Source organism: Dendrobium catenatum, unplaced genomic scaffold, assembly GCF_001605985.2.
Source record: "Dendrobium catenatum unplaced genomic scaffold, ASM160598v2 fragScaff_scaffold_851, whole genome shotgun sequence".
NCBI classification, from domain to species: Eukaryota; Viridiplantae; Streptophyta; class Magnoliopsida; order Asparagales; family Orchidaceae; genus Dendrobium; species Dendrobium catenatum.
Genome location: NW_021319313.1, coordinates 195,539 through 218,741, shown reverse-complemented (window position 1 = coordinate 218,741; position 23,203 = coordinate 195,539). Strand labels below are relative to the sequence as shown.

At 29.8% G+C, this 23,203-nt stretch overlaps 1 non-coding gene across 1 annotated transcript; it reads right to left on the bottom strand.

The window, feature by feature from the left end:
- Window positions 1-2,634: 2,634 nt before the first annotated feature.
- On the bottom strand, window positions 2,635-2,740 carry LOC114580199. The gene has a single exon (XR_003701517.1). It is a non-coding gene; the product is annotated as a small nucleolar RNA R71 (small nucleolar RNA).
- Window positions 2,741-23,203: the final 20,463 nt, after the last annotated feature.

Genomic DNA, 23,203 nt, shown 5'->3' with positions numbered 1-23,203 from the left:
TACGTTTATGTTATTTTTTGAATTAAATGAAATCTAAAATTATCATAGGGTGGTTTACTAAGTTGCTTCCTAAAATGATCTCTCCTTACCAAATTTGTTTAGTTAAGGTTCATGCTATTTTTGATAAAGTGTTTCTTGCACAAGAAATTAATCATGATATTAATGTGCCTATGGAGGGGGAAATTCTTTTTTTTTTTTAATTATAATATTACTAAGTCATATGATAATCTCAATTAAAACTAATTTTAATATATCCTTTATCATTTCAATTTTAAATCTAACATCATCAAGCTTATTAAGTATATTATTGAGAATTATTATTTTCTATTCTCGTCAATGGGAAGAGTAATGGTTTCTTTAACTATTCCCAAGTTTTTAGACAACATAATCATATATCCATCAATTTATTCATCATTTTTGTTGAGTATTTACTTAGGATATTAATGGATCTTGATAGAATGCATCCTAAGATCCACTATTTCATGTTGGGTGGTATTCCTTCATCCCACCTTGGCTTTGCTGATGATTTTATTATTTTCTTTAAATTAAAGATGCTCAAGATTCTATTAAAATTTCTTATAAGTGTAAATAATGTGTTATTTTATGTGTTATACTTTCAGTGAAAATGTGTTATTTTCATTTTTTTGTGTAGAAAAATTATTTAAAAGGCATAAAATTATACATTTCATATAATAATGCAGCATTGAAATAAACAACGGCATAACGCCACAAACGATACTGCAAGAGCGCCTGAATATTGATTTTATAATGCTAACTTCTCTGTCGCATAGCACAACAACATCAAAATTTCTTTTTTTTAGCACCATGTTCTTTGTTAGATAGCAATGTAGTGGAACACTCAAAAATGCATTAAGACCAAGATTATTCTTCCGATGCTACAAGATTTAAAAGTTAGGACCACCATGACCTAGCAATAGTAACTTCCTAAGGACATGATATGTTTGTGAAATGATGTGACTATTTAGGTTGTTGGGAGCAACAACGCTAATCTTTTAATAGTCATAGCGCTAGATGTCTACTTGGTGTTTTCCTATAAATAGTTATTGTGTTGTGTTTATAAGAGACTTTAGTTACATAAATAATCTTAGTACAATGTAGAGTGCTTCTATGAATTTTCCTTAGGGTGATAACTAAGGAAATTTAGAAAAGTACTTGATTCCATCATTAGTGTTTGGCTTGTGTTTGTGTAAGAAAATCAATAAGAAAAGAGGAGTGTAGACGAGATGCATTAAACCGTTATAGTAATATTTTTCTCATCTATTTTGTTTCAATTATTCTCTTAATGAAAATGAGTTTTCTTCAATTACACTCCATGTCTGGCTAAATTCTATAGTTTTGGATTAATGATGTAAGTATAATATGTTGTACTAATAAATTCTCTTGTTCCCTAAATTATTAAAAAGATGTTTTCCATAGTATATGATCATAATTTAATGCATATAAAATCCATATGTGTAGTTAAAATTATGTAATGCATCATACCTAGGTATATAATATTAAATATATTACATTCAAAAATGTAAACATAGGAAGTCGGTGGACATCCTTTGTTCCTACAAGCATGATAGAGATCTAGGAATGTATATGATCTGCATCACAATTAAAAGAGAATCATTAGGAAAAATATGTTTTTTATATTCATCAATTCAAAACATTATTTCCATATAGTTATTTCAATTCATTTATATATTTGTATTTAAGTAATTGAATCTCCAAAACATCTATTTTTATCAGGTAGGATAATTGTTATAAGTTGGTTTGATAGTACTAGTGTTTATAAGTGAGCAATATCTTTCTTGTGAGATCAGTACTCTACTCTATACAATATTACTTGACTTAAAACTTATACTTGTGTATATTAAATGGGGTATTTATACATTTTTATATCAAAGAAAACCTAAGCATTATTAGGAATTGATGGAGTCCTAAATAATTCAATAAATATATGGGTTACTCAATTGCCCCAATTAATTTTTTGTAACCATTGTTGTGGAAGTATTTTGCTTTTTGCTAAATTATCTCTATATGGTTGAATTTATTTCATAGTTAGACCAACATACAATTTTTCTTTTTATTATATTATATTATTTTATTTTACATAGATTTTTTTATTTGTGGTTGCATGATTTATAGCCATAGAAAGGAAATTTTGTCATTTGATCCTAAAATTTTGAGAACCATTTCTAAATATAGGAAAACAAAAAAGAATTAAAAAATGACTAAACATAAGTTAGAGAAAAATAATTCCAGGCCTTTGAAGGACTTTGCAAACCCTTTAGTAAACAGAATTCATCGAAGTATAAACATACCTACAATTCAAGATAATAATTTTAAATTAAAACCACCTATCATTCAAATTGTTCAAAATTCTTAGTTTGGGAGAACTCCTGTAGAATATCCCAATTTTTATTTAGCAAGTTTCTTAAAAATATGTGCAACATTTAAGTGTGAAGGTGTCAATGATTATGATATTAGACTTAGAATTCTTCCTTTTTATCTAAGAGATGAAGCTAAAAATGTTGTTAAATTCCTTATCCCTAATTTCAAAAAGTACTTGGATTGATTTAGCTCATAAGTTCTTTACTAAGTATTTTCCACATTTAAAAAATACCAAACATAGAAATTACATAACTTATTTTACTCAATTTAATGGAGAATTCAATTATGAGAGTTGGGAAAGATTTAAGGAAGTGCTTAGAAAATGCTAGCATCATTCATTATTTGATTGGTAAATTATTCAAAGATCTTTCAATGGATTAGTAGCTCTCTTAGAGCTATAATTGACGCTTCAAGTAGAGGACAATTAATGTCAAAGCCATTTTAGAAAGCTTCTTAATTAATAGAGGAAGTACCTACTAATAATTTTTAGTGGCTTGATGATAGGGTGAATCTTTAAAAAGTAGCTGGAAATTATGAATTGGATGTTTTATCAAATAAGACTGCACAAATTTTAGCAATTTCTAAGAAGTTGAATACAATACTAACAAATTCTGGAATAGGAACTAATACCTCAAGGGATAAAAATTTAATTGAAGATAATAATATGCAAGGGTAGAACATTTAAATGTAATGAGATGAGAAAAAAATCCCTATTTAAATACATATAATCTAGGTTGAAAGAATTATCCTAATTTTAATTGGTCAATTACTATAGGTAATAGTAATCAATGGAATAATGGGCAGAATAATCACGCAATTAGTTGGAGCACTTCTCAAAGACCTGTTATTAATTCTAGACTTATAAATCCTCTTGGGTTTAGTCTAGGAAATCAATTTGGAAGTAAAAAAATAGCATTAGAGGATGTAATTATATAATTAGGGAATCAATTACAAAATTAATTAACTTCTATTAAAAATTTAGAAACCCAATTAAGTCATCTAGCATTTTAGATAAATGTATACCGATTTGAAATTCATTAAAGAATGGAAATAATTGACCATAGGCAAAATTGAAAAATTTAGGCAAGCATGGCTGAAGACTATATACATAGCACTATGTGGGAGGTAACCCAAAAATAGGTTTAGTGAGCGATTAATTCTAGCTGATTGAACATCTATATTTTATTTACTCTCTTGTATTGTGCTCTAGGGATCAAGTTTTTCATCTAGCAGCTCATTCGTGTTCCTATTAATTTCAATGATTTTGGCTACTGTTTTTGTTGTGTAGGACTATATCTTTTGTGACCTAAGGCCTTTCAGCCTTGGGTACTTTTCTTCATGATTTTCATCATGGCGGCTCGTTTATCTTCATTTAAACCCTCATTATGGGGTAATCTGCCTACAACTTTGGTTGTTAGCAATAAAGTCTTCTTTGTTGATGCTGGTAACAAATCTAACCCTAAATCTTGCTTTTTTGTGATATTCTTGCTGGTGGTATCAAGTTAAAAGAATCTACTTTGGTTTTACTAAATATTTGGTTAATGGTTTTTCGGCTTTGTTGATTTCTAAGGATGATATAGTGAACATTGCTTCTCCTTATAAGTTTATATTGGTTGGGAAGTTTTTGTTAAGATGTTCAAATCTCAACTCGATTAGGTCTTTTTTTTTGGTAATCTGAAATTATCTGGTTTTTTTCTCTATTAGTTTACATGATGCTAGCATGTTGCTATCCAATGATCGAATGATTTGGATTATAGTTGTATTTTGTAAGGTGATCTTATTACATTAATAACTGTCAAATGATTCTTTTGAAGTGGACTCCTTACTTTGATATAAAAGAGGAATCTCCTATCATTCCTATTTGGATTTCTTTCGTGAATTTGAGATTGCATTTCTTTAATCTCCATGTTCTTCATGCTTTGGATCATAAAGTTTGGGTTATTTGCAAAAGCATGATTTTGAAAACATACCAGATTTTTGCTCTCTTTTTAAAGTTCATGGACATTTTTTTAATGATTGTTTTGTTGCTCACCCATATTTAAAAAAAGGAGCAAAAAAAGGAAAAAGTTTGGATAATTTTGGTAAGAATGATAGTGCTAACCGTGAGACTCATATCCCTTTGGAAATGGATAATCATCACAACATGGTTACAATACCTACAAATATTACAAATAATGATGAGGAAACTAATAATGGAAATCATTCTTTCAAATAATCTCACCCTGTGACTCTTAAGGATGGATCTATTGGTCATGACATAGAAGTGGAATATTTTGATTCTAGAAGACTGCCTTTGAAGGATTTAGTCCAAAATGGGAATGGAGAGGTTGATTCTTCCATTGTTAGTGGTGATTGAGATATCATGCATAATCAATGTACTTTAAATGTTAGTAATGGCTAACAAGTGGAGATTGAGGAAGGAGATAAGGAGGACCACACAGGGAAGGGGAAATTGTTCCTAACAAAGAGCTTTTTTTTTTTTTTTCAAAGAGGTTGCTTTTTTAGGGAAATTTGTAGGTATGAATGATTTGTCTATGTTGACTACTCCTTCTTATGCTTATAAGATGGATGAGGGTTATACGAAAGTGAAGAATAAAAAATTTTAAAATATCAAACACTCTAAAGTTTATCCTTCTAGAGTTACCCGAGCATCTTATAATTCTTCTACGAATGGTTAAAATCCTCTTCTAGAATATAAGGGGGGTGGGAAATCCTCCTTCTAGGGATAGGTTCAAGAACTTATGTAGGATTTATAATATTAATGTTTTGGTTTTACTTGAACCTTTGATTATGGCTTCCAAGATTATTTCTATGTGTACTAAACATGGGTTTGATTGCTCTTTTAGTAAAACTAAATTTGAATTTTTTTTGAAACATTAGGTTAATTTAAATATTCTTAATAATTTGCCTCAAATTGTGCATAGTAATTTCAATTTTCTTGCGTTGTTCCTTTTGTATATGCTTCATGTTCTAGAGTTGAAAGGAGGAGTTTATGGAAGGAAATTATGGATTTTTCTTCAAATAATGTTGATCCGTGGATGGTTGGTGGTGACTTCAATACCAGCATTAATGTTTTTCAGAGAATTGGGGGCAAATTTCTAAGCTATGGAGAATTTTAATGATACGTTATTAGCTTATAATCTACATGATATTGGTTTTTCTTGTAATGGCTTTACTTGGAATCATGCCACTTTGAGGCAATGTTTAGATCATACTATTTTTAGTAATGTTTGATTTTCTAAGTACCAAAAGACCCATATTGGGCATTTTTTTAGAACCATCTTTGATTACGCTCCTTTACTTTTAAGCATTTCTATTAAGGAAAACACTACTTCCTCTAGTTTTAGGTTTCAAAATATGTGGCTTTTGCATGATTCATTATTTACTATTGTTGATGTTAATTGGAATGCTCCATTGTTTCCCAATAATAATTTTTTTAGTATGATTCATATTTGTCTTAAGCTCAAATGACTAAAGAAAAATTTAAATTGGTGGAATAAATGTGTTTTTATGAATTTATTCGGTAATATTATGGAAACTTAGAAACAAGTTGATTTAGCTGATAATATTTATATGAATCTTCCTTCTGCGAAAAACCTAGCTTCTTTAAATAAGGTCAAGGACACCTAAGTTAAGCTTCATGAACAAGTAGAAGCCTATTGGAAACAAAAACCTGCATGCAACTTTTTAGCCAAGGGAGATAGAAACACTGAACTTTTTCACAATGTTGTTAACCATAAAAAAGTTGCTAGTTACGTTCACAAGATTTCCACTCCTGAAGGTCAACTTTTTGAGTCTCCTGAGTAGGTTTATGATTCCGGTTTCAAGTATTTTAAGGAAGTGTTTAACAAAAATATTTCTCTTACTTTAGACCTGGGTTTTACTTTTATGCTATCTCTTGTGTCTTAAGAGGATAACATTATGCTCACTAAAATTTCGTCTGAAAATGAGATTGAGTTGGTTATTAAAGAAATGAATACTATTTCTATGGCCGGGTCTGACGGTTTTACTACTAAATTCTTTTAAAAAACTTGACATATTATTAAAGAGGATTTAATTAATGATGTAGTTCATTTCTTTAAAGGTAATCCTTGTCCTAAATTTTTTACCTCTAATACTATTGTTTAAATACCTAAAAGTGATGTTACTAACTTTTCGAGTGATGTTCTCCTGATTAGTCTTTGCTCCTTTTATAACAAGCTCATTGCCAAATTAATTATGTCTAAATTATCTTTAATTCTTCCTAATATCATTTCTATTCATAAAATTGGTATTGTTAAAGGGCATTCTATCTTTGATGATGTTTTATTAGACATGAGAATGTGCATGATTTAGAGGCAAAACTTGCGGGCGGGAATGTGATTTTTATGATTAATATTATGAAAGCTTACAATAAACTGAATTGGGATTTGCTTTACATCATGTTTCAATCTTTTGGTTTCAATCAAGCCTTTATTAAGACCATTAAAGACAATATTGAACATTAATTTTTCTTTGTGATTATCATTGTTAAAAATCATGGTTTTTTTTAACTCTAGTCATGGCCTTAGGCAAGGGGATCCCTTATCTCCTGCTTTGATTATTTTAGCTACTGAATTTCTTTCTAGAGGTCTTAATGATCTTTTTAGAAATCACTCTAATCTTCAGTATCATACTATGGGTGGTTTTGTGGTGTCTTATTTAAGTTTCGCCAATGATTTTATTATTTTTACTAATGGCTCTAAGAAGATGCTTAAAATACTTTTTAATTTTCTTGATATTTTTCAAATGGCTAGTGGTCTAATTTTAAATCTTATGAAAAGTAGTTTATCACTTCTAAATTAACTCAACCCAGAATCTCTTCTATTCAGGAAAAATATGGTATTTTACATAAGAAATTACCCCTTAAGTACTTTGGCACTCCTCTTTATAATGGTTGAAAGATATCTCATTTATTTACAAAAATATTAAAATCTTAAAGTGGTAATTTCTTAAAACCCAACTTGCCTTCATCCTAGACATTCTTATTGGGCTTTTAATTTTTTCTCTTTTCGGGAAATATTGGTGTTAGTAAAAAGAGTTCTTTGCTCTATTCATATATACTTATTTCTTACTTTATCTCATACAAAGAATACATGCACTAGACTTGAAAGGATTTTTAACAAATTCCTTTGGGGGGCCAAAAAATTAAATATGCAATTTTATGGGCCTTTTGACATTACTATTTTATGGGCCTCTAGTGTCTAGGATGAAGGCAAGTTGGCTTTTAAGAACTTATCTTAGTTTTTTTCTTATAAACTCTGGTTTAATCTGAGGTCTAAGAAAAGCCTTTGGTCAAAGTATATGATTTCTAAATATTGTGTTGGTAAGCATCCTCTTAATTTCTTTTTCAAAAATGGGGATTCTTCCAATTGGAAAAGGCTTTGTTCCATTAAATGGGTTGCTAAAAATTTCATTCAATGTGGTTTGGGGTACGGTGACATCTTCTTTTTGCGAGATAACTAGCTTGGTTTATCTTCTAATGATAATTTACTCAATACTCATACCAATAGTGCTTGTAAAGTGGCCAATTTTATTCATGATGGGACTTGGAATTTGAATTACCTTGTTGATATGGTTCATGATTTTGACATTAACCTCATCTTGAAAGTGTTGTTACAACTTGATTAGAAAGATTTTACTTTATTTAATAAATCCAAAGATGGGAGCTTTGTGTTTAAAAAGTTGTGGCATTCTTTTAAGAATGTGCAACATCAGTCTAAGATTTTATCTTCCATTTGGCAAAAATGTATCATTGCTACTTATTCTATATTATTGTTGAAGATTTAAAATAATTATATCCTTGTTGATACAACCTTGATGAATTTTTTTTTTTTATATTGTGTCTCAATTTCAATGTTGCTATCATATTGAGAATTTGAATCTTTTTTTTTTTAGCCAATGGATGTGTTTCCCTTAAAGTCTTGCTTTATTTTGATAATTTGTTTTTCACTCAATTTTGTAAGAACTATAATAACATCATTGAAATCATGCATGATTGGGTCGTTCCTACTAAGAGGCATATTAGAAATGTATTACTGACCATTTTTTGTTGGTTTTTGTGGAATAGTAGGAATGTGGCTAAGCATGAGAATACTATTATGAATGCCTCATTTGTTGTCCTCAAGGTTAAGGATAAAGTGAGACAATTAATTTTGGCTAAGTTGATTAGTTTGGATGTTTTTAAAGACTCTTATAAAATTGCCAAGCAATTTAGCATTTTGGGTGTTGGGCATAATTGTCAATTTTCTAGAGACATTTTAGTTAGATGGGTCAAACGGAGTAATGGTTACTACAAACTTAATACTAATGGTGTGTTTAAAAGGTTTAAATCTAGTTGTGGTGGTATCATCCAAAACTTTAATGGCCATATTATTGCTGCTTTTGTGGGTCTCTCGGATATTACCATTATGCTTATGTACAAACTCCAAGCATTAAAGTATGGGTTATAATTATGTATCTCACTTGGGATTGCTATTGTTTGGATTGAAATTGATGTTAAGCTTGTTATCCATTTTATTTTTTTAAATGACATTGTTAATCCCTCTTATTTCTAAATTATCAGAGAGATTAAATACTGGTTTTCTCTTATTAATTTTTCTATAACTCATATTTATAGAGAGGGAAATGTTGCTATTGATTATTTAGTTGAATTTTGTTATAAAATGATTAATTTTATGGAATTTATGGGATCCTCTATTCCGCCTAGATTTTTGGGTTTACCTAGGCTTGATTGTAGGGGCATCCCTTATGTTAGAGTTTCTTAGTTCATTCCTTTTTGGTTCATGCCTATTTTACTTTTATGTTGTCCATGGGATTTCTACCTCTCGATTTGGCTTTATTTCGTTTTGCCTTCCCTGATTGCTAATTATTATTATGGTTTGTTGGTAGGTTAATTCAATTTCTTTCTGTATGAAGGGGATTTTATCAATTGATATGGTTAGCTCTATTTCTTATTGCTTCACCCGATTGCTGGTAATTGAGTTGGTTTGCTGGTTGGTTAATTCAATTTCTTCCATGGTGGGTTTTTAATTTCTGCTGCATTTATATTAAATTCACCAATATGTGGGCTAGTTCCTTTACAGATTTTGGTTGGTTCCTCTTCAAGCTGGACAAGAGTTACTTATTATTGGTTTGATTCATTTGAGTATTACTATTATTTTTTATGTCTTCTTTAAGTGGCAGGACATATACATTAGTGTTGTGGCGTTCATGGGTCTGTCATGTGTAAGGATTTTTCAGTCCCCTAGTATTTTGGTGATTCATATTTTGCTTCCTTGGAAGTTCCTTTCGGGAAATCACACTACTTGGCAAAAAAGAATGCAATATGAATCCCTTTTGGTTTCAATTTTTCTATATTCGATTATTACTAATTCCTGCACTATTGTTATTCTATAATTAGATAATGATTAGAAAATGGCCAATTAATTGTTTCTTTAAGGGTTGATAGGCTTCAGATGGATGGTATCCTTTAGCATTTTATCTTGATTAGTTCCAAACCTAGATATATCCCATTATACATATTTTGGTTTTACAGTTTGATTCCTATGCATAATGATGGTGTTGAGAATTTTGGGAACAAGATGGATAATTTTTGTTGGAAGACTATGTTGAATTTGTTGACTTTATTTTTTCCTTTTCTGGGTGATGTCCACTAGCAGACCTAGAATGTTATTATGTTTTTTTTATAAATTGTAGAATAGAGAACCATCAGCTCTTAGTTTTTTTTTTTCTTTTTTTATCTATTTTGTAGCTCTTTTGAGTAGTAGCGAGCTGAAGGTTCCCTGTAAGGACCTCATAATTTGTTTTTTTTTAACGCATAGGCCACTTTTGTGGATTTTCCCCAAGAAAAAAAAATAAAAAAAAATTCTCATTGAATACTATAAACTTAACACTTCAAGGGAGTAACCAAGTTGATAGTTTAAACGAGTAGGTAGGATACTTTGAATTGCTTAAAAAAAAAAAAACTTTGGATATGTAAAGCGTTACAACACTACCATTAGTGGTACAGTAGTGAGCTTGGACTTATTGGTTTGGATATTTAAATTTTAAAACTTCCTCTAACTTAAAAATTATAAAAATAAGAATTTTAAATTTTAATTTTCATTCAATTTGTCTTTGAAATTAGTAAGGTATTTCTCTTTGTTTAATTTCAATTTTAGCAATTGATAGAACCAAGTGAAGGCATTCCTCCTCTAGGATTAAGAGGAAAGAACATTTGAAAAATGAATATTCCTTTTCTCTTATCCACATGCAAAGTTTTGCTATCATTAACAAACTTCATGCATTTCATGATGAATTCAAGAAGATTCTAGAAGATAAAAAGCCGATATGAAGAAAATTCTTAAATTTGAAGTTATGAAATTCATCATGATCGAGATGTTCTACTATTTGATTATAAAATGTTTTGCCTTGGAAAAATTAAATTTGGATGGGTATGGACATATTCCATCATTAGACTATATCTTAATGGTGCCATTAGAATTAAAGATAAGAAAAGTTTCCAATTTTCATTGTTAATGGTCATAAATTGAAACCATGTGATTAAGATTAATAAGGAAATCTTGAAGTTAGTGAAATAGAAGATGTGTGTTGTATCATGATCGTTTTTCTTATATTTTTAAAATCAAATGCACTTATGTGAGTAATGCGTACATGTAGTTGGAACATGACTGGTTGTTTTGAATTCTGAAGCAGATATGATAAGCATGGTTCTTAGTGCACCGGTAATCCTGTAATCAATGTTATGTTATATTGCGTTTTATTATATTCTATTAAAATATGTTTTATGTTAACTTTTTTATGTTTTTTTTATTTAAATTTGATTGAAATTCACTTCATATTTATTATAATTGCTTTTATATTCTAGAGTGAAAAAAAAAAAAAACTAATAACTTTCAAAATTAGATAAGTTATTTCTTTATTTTAAAATTATAATTTATACACTTATTTATTAAATTTTGTAATAAAGATAAATAATTAGAATTAAGTATTCAATTTGAGTAGATTAAAATTACAAAATCATAAGCAATCCAAATTTTGAATTTGTAACCCTATTAAATCCTTACACAAAACTCATTAAGATTATAAAAATGGTTCGAAGCAAAAACTGACATTAAATATTATTAACTATTTACTCCATAAATTAAAAAGACAAAGAACTATGAATATATTTCTACAAAGAAAAGGAAACAAATAGTTGAAAAAAGAAAAATTACATTAATAATTAATATTAGTTACTAACTTAGAATTTAGTTTTAATCTAATACTCAAATTCATAGTTTAAAATAAAAAACTAGTACAAATGTTGGTGACATAATGAAGTTTTAATTGTAACAACGATTATATATCTTATCCTAAAGCTGCATTATTCACTTTAAATTTAAAAATATATAAATAAATAAATATTCTATAAGTTCAAATTAAATACTAATAATGATGACTGATTAGTGTTATTATTAATAATTTTTCTAAACTAGAATTATAATCTTGTTCATCTTTACTACTTCTTGACCATGATGTATTATCCTATATTTTACTAATTTTTAAATTATCAATTTTTTACTTTCATTAATCATTTAATCAGATTTATAATATATTTATTTTCTTGAGTAGTAGTAAAGGTTTAAGTTAGGGAGAATTTGATAAGTGTAAATAATGTGTTATTTTATGTGTTATATTTTTAGTAAAAATATGTTATTTTATTGTATTGTGATGAAAAATATAGAAAATGCATAAAACTACAAGTTTAATATTGCGACGTATGTCATAACAAACAACACCATAGCACCATCAAAGACCCCACTAGAGAGCCTAAATATTAATATTGTAGATGCAACTTCTCTTTTAGATAATATTGCAGCATCAGCTTTTTAGTTTTGCAGAGTGATGTGATTTGTAAGTAAAAAGATGCAACTCTTCACTAAGTAACTTATCCACACCAGCAAGCACTACGGTGAAACCAAAAAATCAACACGATAATGTTAATTCAATTGTTGGGTGTAGTGGCGTTGAACTCTTTAGCAGGGTTTCACTAGATGCGTACTTTGTGTTTCATTATAAAAAATCATTGTGTTATATTTGTAAGAGAGTTTAATCACTTAGATTATTTTAGTATAATATAAAGTGATTCCTTAATTCCCTTAGGGTGAAAACTAAGATAATTTTGAGAAGTACTTGATTCCATCATTTGACGATTTAGCTTGTGTTTGTGGAAGAAAAATTGTAAGTATAGAGGAGTGTAGATGAGTTCTATTTAACCATTCTAGTGATATCAATCTCTTGTATTTTCTTTCCATTATGCTATTAATGAAAATGAATTTTCTTGAATTCCACCACATGTCTGGCTAAATTATCTAGCTTTGGATGGATGATGTAAGTATTATATGTTGTACCAAGAAATTCTCTTATTCCTTAAAGGATAATAAAGTTGTTTCCATTCTTACCATATTTAATTCATATAGTGGCTATATGTGTATTGTGGGGCCTCGATGGAGGGAAGTAGGCATAACTAGTAATATAGAATTAGTATGCTTCATACATAGGCATAGGGTATAAAATATATTAAATTCTTAAGGAAATGATATAAACGTAGGAAGTCAGTGGACATCCTTTATTCCTACAAGCTCGATGGGGATCTAGGAATGCATATACTCTGAATAACATCATAATTAAAAGAGAATTGTTTGGAAAAATATGTTATGTATATTCATTAATAAAGAACATTATATTCAAATTATGTATTTATTACTTTTATCTAATTTAATTTAAATGATTGAATCTCCACAACATCTATTTTTGTTAAGTAGGAAAATTTTTACTCTACTATATCACTATATTATTTGATTCAGCATGTTTACTTGCATACATTAAGTGGGGTTTTTTTTTATAATTTTTTTTATCAAAGAAAACATAAGAATTATTAGGGATTTATAGAGCCCAAAATTATTTTAGAATTGTATAGGTTACTCCACAACCGCCATTTTTTCTTAATCAATTTTGAAATATTAGTGTCTTAAATATTAATAAAAATAAGAGATATTTCATTTCTCCTAAGTCCACATCCCATCATAGAATCAATGATATTTACAAAAAATGTGCTTTTATGCCCAATACTCTTCCCATTAAATGTTTGGGCTGACCTATATTTAAAGAGAAGAAGAGGTCCCATATTTTCTTGGGTTTATTTGGTTTTATTAAGAGAAAATTATCTTCATAGGTCATCAACTTTTTTTTTATTTTTTTCATAGATTAGTTCTTATTAATTATTATGTGTTCCTTACCCATTTATATCTTTAACACAATTCAGCCTACTATGAGTGAGTGTTCACATATGAATCATCTTATTAATAAGTTTATTTGGGGCTCTATAAGTAATATATAATCTTTTCCTCAGTCCTCATGGGACAAGTTCTTTGTGTTTTTGAAGAATGTTGTATAACGTGCAAGGCCATTTTTGATATTGTGCATACTTTTCTCATAAACTATTGTTTTCCTTTGGAGCCATCAAAAGCATCTGGATTATGTTTATGTTGGGGAAGTATTGTGGTGTTAGACATCCCAATATTTTACAATATAATGGTAGTGATTCCTTGGTGTCAAAAAGGTTATGCTTGATTAAATGGGAGGCTTTTATCTTCATTCCAGGGAGTATTATTATTGATAATGTCTTATTTTGGTGAGAACATTTGAAGGGTCTTCCTCTATTGATACTTTTATTATTCTCTTTCAATTTCTTTCATTAAGGTGAAAGACTTCATTTCTGGTAGCATTTGGAATGTTGAGAAGTTCAAGTATTTTGTTTCTAAGAACATTGTTGATAAAATTATAGAGATTCCCTTGCAGATGGAGAATGATGTTTGTATTTTATTTAATAGTTTTATTTATGGAGATTTTAGTTTCGAAAAAGTGTGGCATCTTTTCATATTAACAAACAATTATCATCTTTATTTTCTATTATTTAGCATAATGATGTCCATATATCTTATATTGTTCCTGTTTCGAGAATTCTTCATAAATTTTTGCTTGTTGACTCTCTCTTGATAAAGAAAGGTATCAGACTTCCATCCAAATTTCCATGTTGTTTTCATATGAAATCTTTGAATAATATATTTGTTAATGGCTCCACTGCAGCTAAAGTATAGATGTATCTTAATGAATTATTCAATATTAATCATTTTAACATCATAGAATGTTAACTCTATTTTGTAAGCCTGGATTGTACCTTTGAAAGGGAATATTAAAATTCTCATTCCTACTCTTATTTTATGGTATATCTATATGGATAGGAATGACTCTAAATATAATATGTAAGGATGAACTTTATGTGTTTCATTGTTGGAGCGAAAGATAAAGTTCTACAACTTATTTATATTAATTTCATCTAATATAACAATTTTAAAAGTTATAATTATGTGGATCATAACTTTGGGATTCATTTTTATTATTTTCGTTAGGAGGGAGAGGTTAATATTGTCAAGTGTTTGAAATATAATCTTTCTTTTTGTAAACTTAACACGGATAGGTCTATCTATAGTAGTCTTTTAGCTATGGTCAGATTATTCAAGATCATTTTGGTAATGTGCTAAGTGCATTCATAGATGGAAATGCTTCTGCTAACCCCCACAGCTTTTATACTATTACAAAAAAATAAGCTTTTGCTTTCTTAATTTAATTATAACTTATCTCATATTTACTATAAAGGGAATTTCCTTGTTGACTAGCTGGTTAATATTTGTATTGATTTTGTTGTTCTCTATTGGTTTTTGTTTTGGTGTTGGTTTTTCTATTTTTCTAGTTTGGTGGTGTAGCTGGTTTCTTGCTTCCTCTTTAGGGTTTTATTTATGTGAGACTTTTTATTCAAGCTTGTTGGTTTGGCTTTGGTTCCTAGAAGATGACAAGTTTATATTGTTTAATTTGTGTTGTTTTTTCCCTCTTTCAATTTTATTTCTTAGAGTATTTATTATTTATATTAAATGGGTGGTTTCTCCTTTTAAGCTCTACAGTGGTGGTTATCATCTTTGGTTACTTTATATTAATTTGTGGCATTTGTTATGGTTATTTCTCCCTTGATGGGTATCCTTAAGGGTGTTTTTTTCCATTATTGGTTCTTACTGGTGGTTATTGGATTATTGTTGTCACTCGATTGCAATGATGGAGAGCAACAGGTTGGGGGATTTTTTTGGGCTTTCAATTATTTTGTTATTTTGTGTTGAATAGCTGCTAGCTATAGGTTGGACCTTGGTTGTTTTTGGTTTCTTACCATCTTTGTCTATTTGATAATTTTTGGTTTATTAAGTGGCTTGTTTCTTGTTGTTGAACTTTGGGTTATTTGCTACATCTTGGTGGCTTATCTAGGCCTTCTCGTTAAGATGGAATATTTTCTTTCTTATTTGGACTATTTGCAATTATTTCTTGTTTGCATGGTAAACTTAATTATTTATATAATGTTATACTATATTTTATTTCTTCCTTTAATTTTTTTCAAGGCAGTATCTTTTTTCTTATCGATCTTATAGGGCTATATCAAGCATGGACTGCTTTTGAGTAGAGGCTTTTTGCCTACCTTTTTTTTTATTATTATTATTTTTATACTTTACATGGGTTCATAGGTTCTATAGGTTTAATTTCTATTTTTGATTGTAGCTCTTTGCACAAAAACGATATCTTGAAGACCATAAGGACTTGTAATATTTTTTTGTGATTAACTATGGGTTTTCTCTAAAAAAAGGTGCACTTTATAGAACTTTATATTGTATCCCAATTGGAATGCCTTCCTATAGCTTAATATATAGAATAACTTATCATTTATCATTAGAGTTAGAATACAAGGCCTATTTGGATTTAAAAAAAAAATAAACTACAAACTTAAGGATGCAGAGAATGAAAGATTAATATAGTTGAATGAGTTAAAGGTGTTTATATTGATTCTTATGAGAATTTCATGTTGTATAAGGTACAAATTAAAAATTGGCGTCATTGTAAGCTCATTAAAAAAGAATTTGAACATAATTAATACTTACTTATTTTTGAATTAGATTTGGTGTTTTTTCTTAGGAGGATATTGTCCAAGTGGTCAGAACTATTCATGGTTATAAAAGTATATCCTTATGGTGCTATAGATATTAGGGATAGAAAGATAACCCAAAACTTTAAAGTTGACAGACATAAATTGAAAGCTTGCTTAGGAGGGGAGATAAATTCCTTTAGGAGCTCTATAGAGTTTTCTTATCCAAGATAAAATTTGGCAGTCTAACTGAGGACTATAAAATTAAACACTTATTGCGAGGCAACCCAAATATATTTTGTAATATGTGTAGTGTGTGCATTTTATTCATGAGTACGATTAGAATCTTCTTTGGCAATGTTTGATATGGATGTGATAATAATTTGTTTTTATTACATTTATTTCTTCCTAAATGATGATGTTAAAATGTTGTGATAGACTTTGCCTAAATGTCGAATCATAATGTTAAAATTTATCCTAAAGCACCGCAACACTGTGTCACTGAGCGCTATAGTGCTAGTTATAGTGCTAACTTTACTAATAAGTTAATATTATATTAAATCACTACAACATCATAAGAGCACAACACTGTAAAGTTAAACAGCCCTCATATCATGTAAGTGCCTATAAAATTAAAGTCGTGACTTTTAGCCATTGAGTTTTGGTCTAATTTATGTATGCATGGTGTATTTTTTTGCCAAAGAATTCTTATTTAGCTTAGTCAATATGTTAGGTGAGCATTATGGTGGTGTCATCTTGAATCATTGTATCTCTTATATGTATCTTACACCATGGAGAAGGGCCACTTAAAGGTTAGCACTTTTGATTTAAAAAGCTTAACATTGTGGAGCTATCTAACAACAACACCAAACATTCATCCCTTTTTTGCCCAAAATGACAAAACATTGCACTATCCTATCACCTAGTGTTGTGTGTTGTAAACTTTAAATAGGAAAATTAATGCTGCATTTCATTTCTATAAAATTTGAAAATCAAATTTATGACCACTTATTGGTGCTCTTGATCATATTAAACTACAATGGATATTGAGAGAATTATTGGTAAGAAGAGATCCTCTTCATCTTCTTCCTGTTTTGATAAGAAGAAGTTCATCAGCATAAGATCTTTGTAATTATATAATCATTAAATTTATTTACAAGCATCTTCTCCTATTATAGATTTTAGGAGTCCTGGGTGGGATAGTGGAGCATATGATAGTCAACATGAATTCAGAAAATTTGCTATTTCTGAATTAAAAGCATGCCCAAGATAATAAGTACTTTTATTAGAAAAATGTTTTCCTTTTAATAATGTTATCATAAATGGGATTTAGTGAAACCAAAATTTTTAATTTCATGACTATGCTTCAATTAGGTAAGGTTAATGCTAAGTACAATAATGTGGTAGCTAAAAATCAAGGATTCTAAATTACACAATTTTGATTAGCCTAACTATTGTTATAGTGAAGGTCATTTATTATTCCCTCATATGCATGATTCAAGGCATCACCTCAATTGGATTTTGTAATCTCTCCTTAGTTTATGAATTGTGTTTTTAGGTGGAGGTTTTAAGAGAGCATGTGACTGACCAACTCTTCCCAATTTTTGCACAAATAAAGAATACAATTTTATATTTTAAGGCTCTACTATAAAGCCTCATGAGGAAATTATTCAACCTAGCCAACCTAAGCTAAAGGCCCCTGGAACCCTAACAAATCAGATGTCCTATCTTAAAGATCAAATTACTATTTTTAAACTTATAAAGTTGAGAGTAGATAATGATAGTAACGAGTGAGCCATAAAATGGATTACAATATTTATAAATTATATATATATATATATATATATATATAATGGATGATTATGATCCATAGTTCCCATGCATAAATCATTCTCAGATGATTTCATAATTTTTTTTGCAACTCAATATTTTTTGAGAATTTTTTTTTTGAAACTGCCAAAAGCATTAAATAAAGAAAACTATTACAAGCTACTATGTGATAGAAAGTCTATCACATTCCTCCTTAAGAAAAACAAAAAAACTTGGAGGAATCTTATTACAATTGAGATTATCCCAAACAAAATCACCTAATAAAGCCAAATTAGCAAAAAAATTGGCTAATTTATTACTTTCCCTATGAACAAAATGAAATAAGAAATTCCCCACATCTTTCAAAAAAGACAAGTCTTCAACCGGTATATTGTCCCATTTATTAGAAGCTTTCTCCAAAGAATGTTGAAGGTACTTGATGACATTGTAGTTATCTCCTTTAATAATAGTCCCTTTAGCCTCAAAATTCCAATCTTGAAGAACAAATTTTAAAGCTCGGATAGCCATAAGTTCCAAAACTCCAATGTCCCAATGAATACATTTGAACCCAAATGCAAAAAGAAATCTTCTCTTAGAATCTCTAAAAACTCTTGCAATTCCAGCTTCATTTGAATTTAAAAGAGTCGCATTAAAGTTTCCTTTAATCCAATTGGGTGGAGGATGGTGCCAAGAAGAAATAGACAACTTAGGAAGATGATTAACACCCCAGTGGTCTGAGAGGATGTTGCAACTTGATGAAGAAAGAGCTATTTCAACAGCTCTTGAAGCCAAATATCCAACACCCAGCTCTTTATTGCTATGAATTACATTATTTCTACTTCTCCATGATAAATAGACAACTAAACAATAGAGATTAACCATAAAAAGATTTGACTTTGAATGAAGCTTTAGTTTCCTTATACATTCTGTGAGAGATGTATATATTTGCAGTTTTAATCCCCATTTTCTTAACAATTCAAACAATTGAATCAGCTTTTTACAGCAAACTGTAATGTGTTCAATTGATTCAATTGCAGCACATCCTCTCGGACAGCTATTGACCTGAATGATTCTTCTATACATAAAAAAATCACATATAGGAATGCTATTATTTAACAACCTCCATCAGAAACATTTAACTCGTGGGGATAATTTGATTAACTTGGGCCATTTCCACTTAAAGCTATCATCAACAGCAGAAACTTTTGAATTTCTCACCAAAGAAGCTAATGATTTTCCAGAAAATCTGATTGTGAGTTCCATGGAATTAGCTTCATCCTCCTTACCAATTTGCACTTGTGATATCAATTCCAGCAAATCTTTACCAAAAAATTTACTAGTTTGTCTTGATCCCATTCTCTATTTTAATGAAAAACTTCAGCTTTGGAAATTCCTCCTCCATCACATTAATAAATGTTGGCCAATTAGAAAAACTCCAATTTAGAAGCCAAACATCATGTAGAATATCAATTAAATGACATGTAGCAACTTTCCATTTAAGCAATGGCCTCAGTAATTTAGCTCCTTTCAACAGAATCTTCCATATTGATGAGGAATTTCTTTTCCAATTATCACTCCAAATACAATCCCCATATTTTTCTTTTAATGTCCTATACAGCAAAGAATTAGATCCATTAATGAATTCCCAAGAAAATTTATCTCATAGTGGATCAGCCATAGTTATAGCTGAATGAATTCCAGCTCCAATTTCATCCCACGGCTTATAGAGAACATCCCATGCTATATAATGCATGCCTTGAACAATATTAAATTTTTTCCAAATAAAATTTTTGCACATCATCTCAAGTTTTTTCAAAATGTTAAGAGGAATCAATGAATGAGAAACATGAAACACCATAATAACAAGAATCCCTGAGTTCACCAGAACTAACCTCCCAAGTAAAGAGAAGAATTTATTCCCCCATCCATTTGTTTAAGTTGCTGCTCTTTCAAGGATAAATAGATAATCCGAAGATAACATTCTTCCCATACATAATGTAATACCCAAGTATTTTAACCCAAGTATTTTAATTCATGCATTTCCTTATACTTGATATTTTAGATAAAATCTTTCTTTTTGTTCGACCAACTAATTTCCCAAACACAATAGAAGATTTTTTCAGATTGACTGACAAACTAGTCCAATTGAAGTAATATGAAATGAACCTTCTCAAGTTCTTCAAATAAATGGATTTAGCTTCATAGAATAAAAGCACGTCATCTACATATAATAAGTGGGAAATCTTGGGAGCCGATGCAGCTATCTTGATGCCCAAATCATTACTGTTATGATAAAAATAATTTGATAAGAGTTGTGAACATAAAATAAATAGATAAGGAGATAGTGGACATCCTTGCCTAAATCCACTTTTTTCTTCTATCCACTTTTTTTTAGTACCATTGGAAAGTAATGAAAACTTTGGATTTGTCACACATTCTATCAAAAGATTTGAGAAACCCAATGGAAAACCAAAATGATCCAAAACATGCTTCAAAGAGGTACAAGAACATACAATCATATGCTTGTTCCATATCTATTTTCACAGCCACCATTCCTTTGAATTTGTGAAATAATTCTTAAACCAATAAGACATGTTTAGATAAGGATCTACCTTTTAAAAAAGCATCTTGATTCTCCAAAATCAGATTGTTGATTACCATTATTAGTCTACTTAATAAAACTTTTGCAACAATTTTATAAATACATAAACATAAGCTAATAGGACGAAAGTGAGAAGGATCTACCAAATTTTGGACCTTAGGTATAAGGACCACAAGAGTTTCTTTCCATTTAGCATTCATAGTACACGAAGTAAAGAAATGAGAAAAAGCCCTCAAGATGTCTTCGTTGATTAATTTCCAATAAGCTTTGATGAAGGAATATGGAATCCCATCAACACCAGGCGAAATGTCCTTCCCAAGACACATAATAACTTTTTCAATTTCCTCAAATGAATATTCAGCTTTTAAAAGATTAATATCTTCCAAAGATAAGGAGAAAACAGCCTTCGGCCATCCAGTAAGCAAATAATCCCTTTCTTTCCACTATTGAGAAAAAAATTTGAGAAAAGATTATTCAACAACATTTAGATCTATAACCAACTCTCCAACATTAATAGAAAATGAAACTAGTTACAAACTAAAGTAAAGGTTCACATTCCTTCTTCAAAATAGAAATAAGAGAAGGAGGAATGCAATCAAAAGAAAAACTATTAAAATAAAAATTGTTATATAAAGCCAAAGTAGCACACATATCGGCTACTCTATTACAATTTCTATGAACATGATTGAAAATTACCTTATTGAAATCGGCCAAGAATAGAAGATTCTCATCAATCCGGTTGTAGCTTTGCCACTTAGCCTTATTCAAAGAATTTTGAATAAACTTGATAACATTGAGGTTATCACCTTCAAGAACGAGTCCTTTGCATTCCAGCATCCACGGTTAAATGATTTTTCTAATTGTCATCATAGCATCAAGCTCAAGATTAGCTATATCCCAATGCATTCTTTTTTCACCAAAAGCAATCAGTAATCTCCCTTTATCATCTCTAAAGCAACCTCCAATATCAGCATTATACGACGTAAGGAGAGCCTCATCACATTAATCTTAATCCATCCTGGCGGTGGAGGATGCCAAGAATTTTGAAACTTCCTAGGGAGATTAACACCCCAGCTAGCAATGAATGGATTAGAGATTAAGAAAGCTGTAGACATAACATCTGCTGCAGTTATTGAAATAGAATTTGCAATTTTTCCATGAGCCACTTCGTTCTTGTTTTTCCAGTTATGATACACAGAGTTGCAATAAAGTCTTACTACATTAGGTGCAGAAGTAGAAATCCTCCTTAACTCACTAAAACAATCATCCATGGAATAAAAAACTGGAATGTAAATACCCCAATTCTAGATTTTTCTCAGAATATCCTAGAGATGTTTACAAGTAACAGCAATATGTAATAGATTTTCAACTTCTTTACAACCTCTAGCACACAAATCAACATTTGTAAGCTTCCTATATTTCAAGAATTCATGTGTTAGAATTGCAAATTTACTAAATCTCCACAAAAATAACTCAACCCGAGCTGAAAGTTTTAAATTTTTTAACCAGGTTGTAAATCCCATGTCCACTTCACTCTTGTGCCTAGTGCTGTATGCTTCATATGCACGGGTACTCAGGTGCTTCTCTATCAATATGTATCTGTAAAATAACAGTTATCAAATTCTGATTAAAGAAGCAGAGTAAATCTTCTACCTTCCAGGAACCACTATGATCAATGAAGTGATTGAGATTAAGTCCTTCCAATCCCAAGTAGCCACCTGTAATTGGCCATTCATTAAGACATTTATCAAGAAACTATACATCATTAAGAACATCTATTTTACTCCCATTAGCCACTCTCCACCTTAATAAAGGTTTCAAGTATCTAGCACCTTCATGTAAAATTTTCCAAGAAATAGAGGTGCCACTCCTACAATTCACTTTCCATAAGTTGTCACCATACTTAGCAGTAATAACCCGAGACAGCAAAGAGTCATGATTCTGAATTGTTGACCTCAGTAGTCGATGTCAATTTCCCCGGATTCAATTCTAGCACCTAGGTATTCGTAGCCTAGTGTAGACGTCGCCTTTAGGATTTCTTTAGGTGGACACCTAATGACGTAGCATCGACTCGAACTTACCACTCAGCTTGAATCAAAATCAATTCAATCCAATTCTAATTCAACCTCAAATCAACTCTTTTAAACCAAAATTTGCTACACCAATCGAAATGAAATCAAATCAAATTAAATCAAATTGAATTCAATTTCAATGGCTTCGATTAACCCATTTTGACTCGTCACAAGTATATATATAATAATAATTGATACGTCGTCAAAAATTATCTTAATCGGGCACGAATCTCGATGCAAAATCAAGTTTGGAAACTTCAAAAATTAATTCGGAGACCATCCGAACTCTGATTTCAG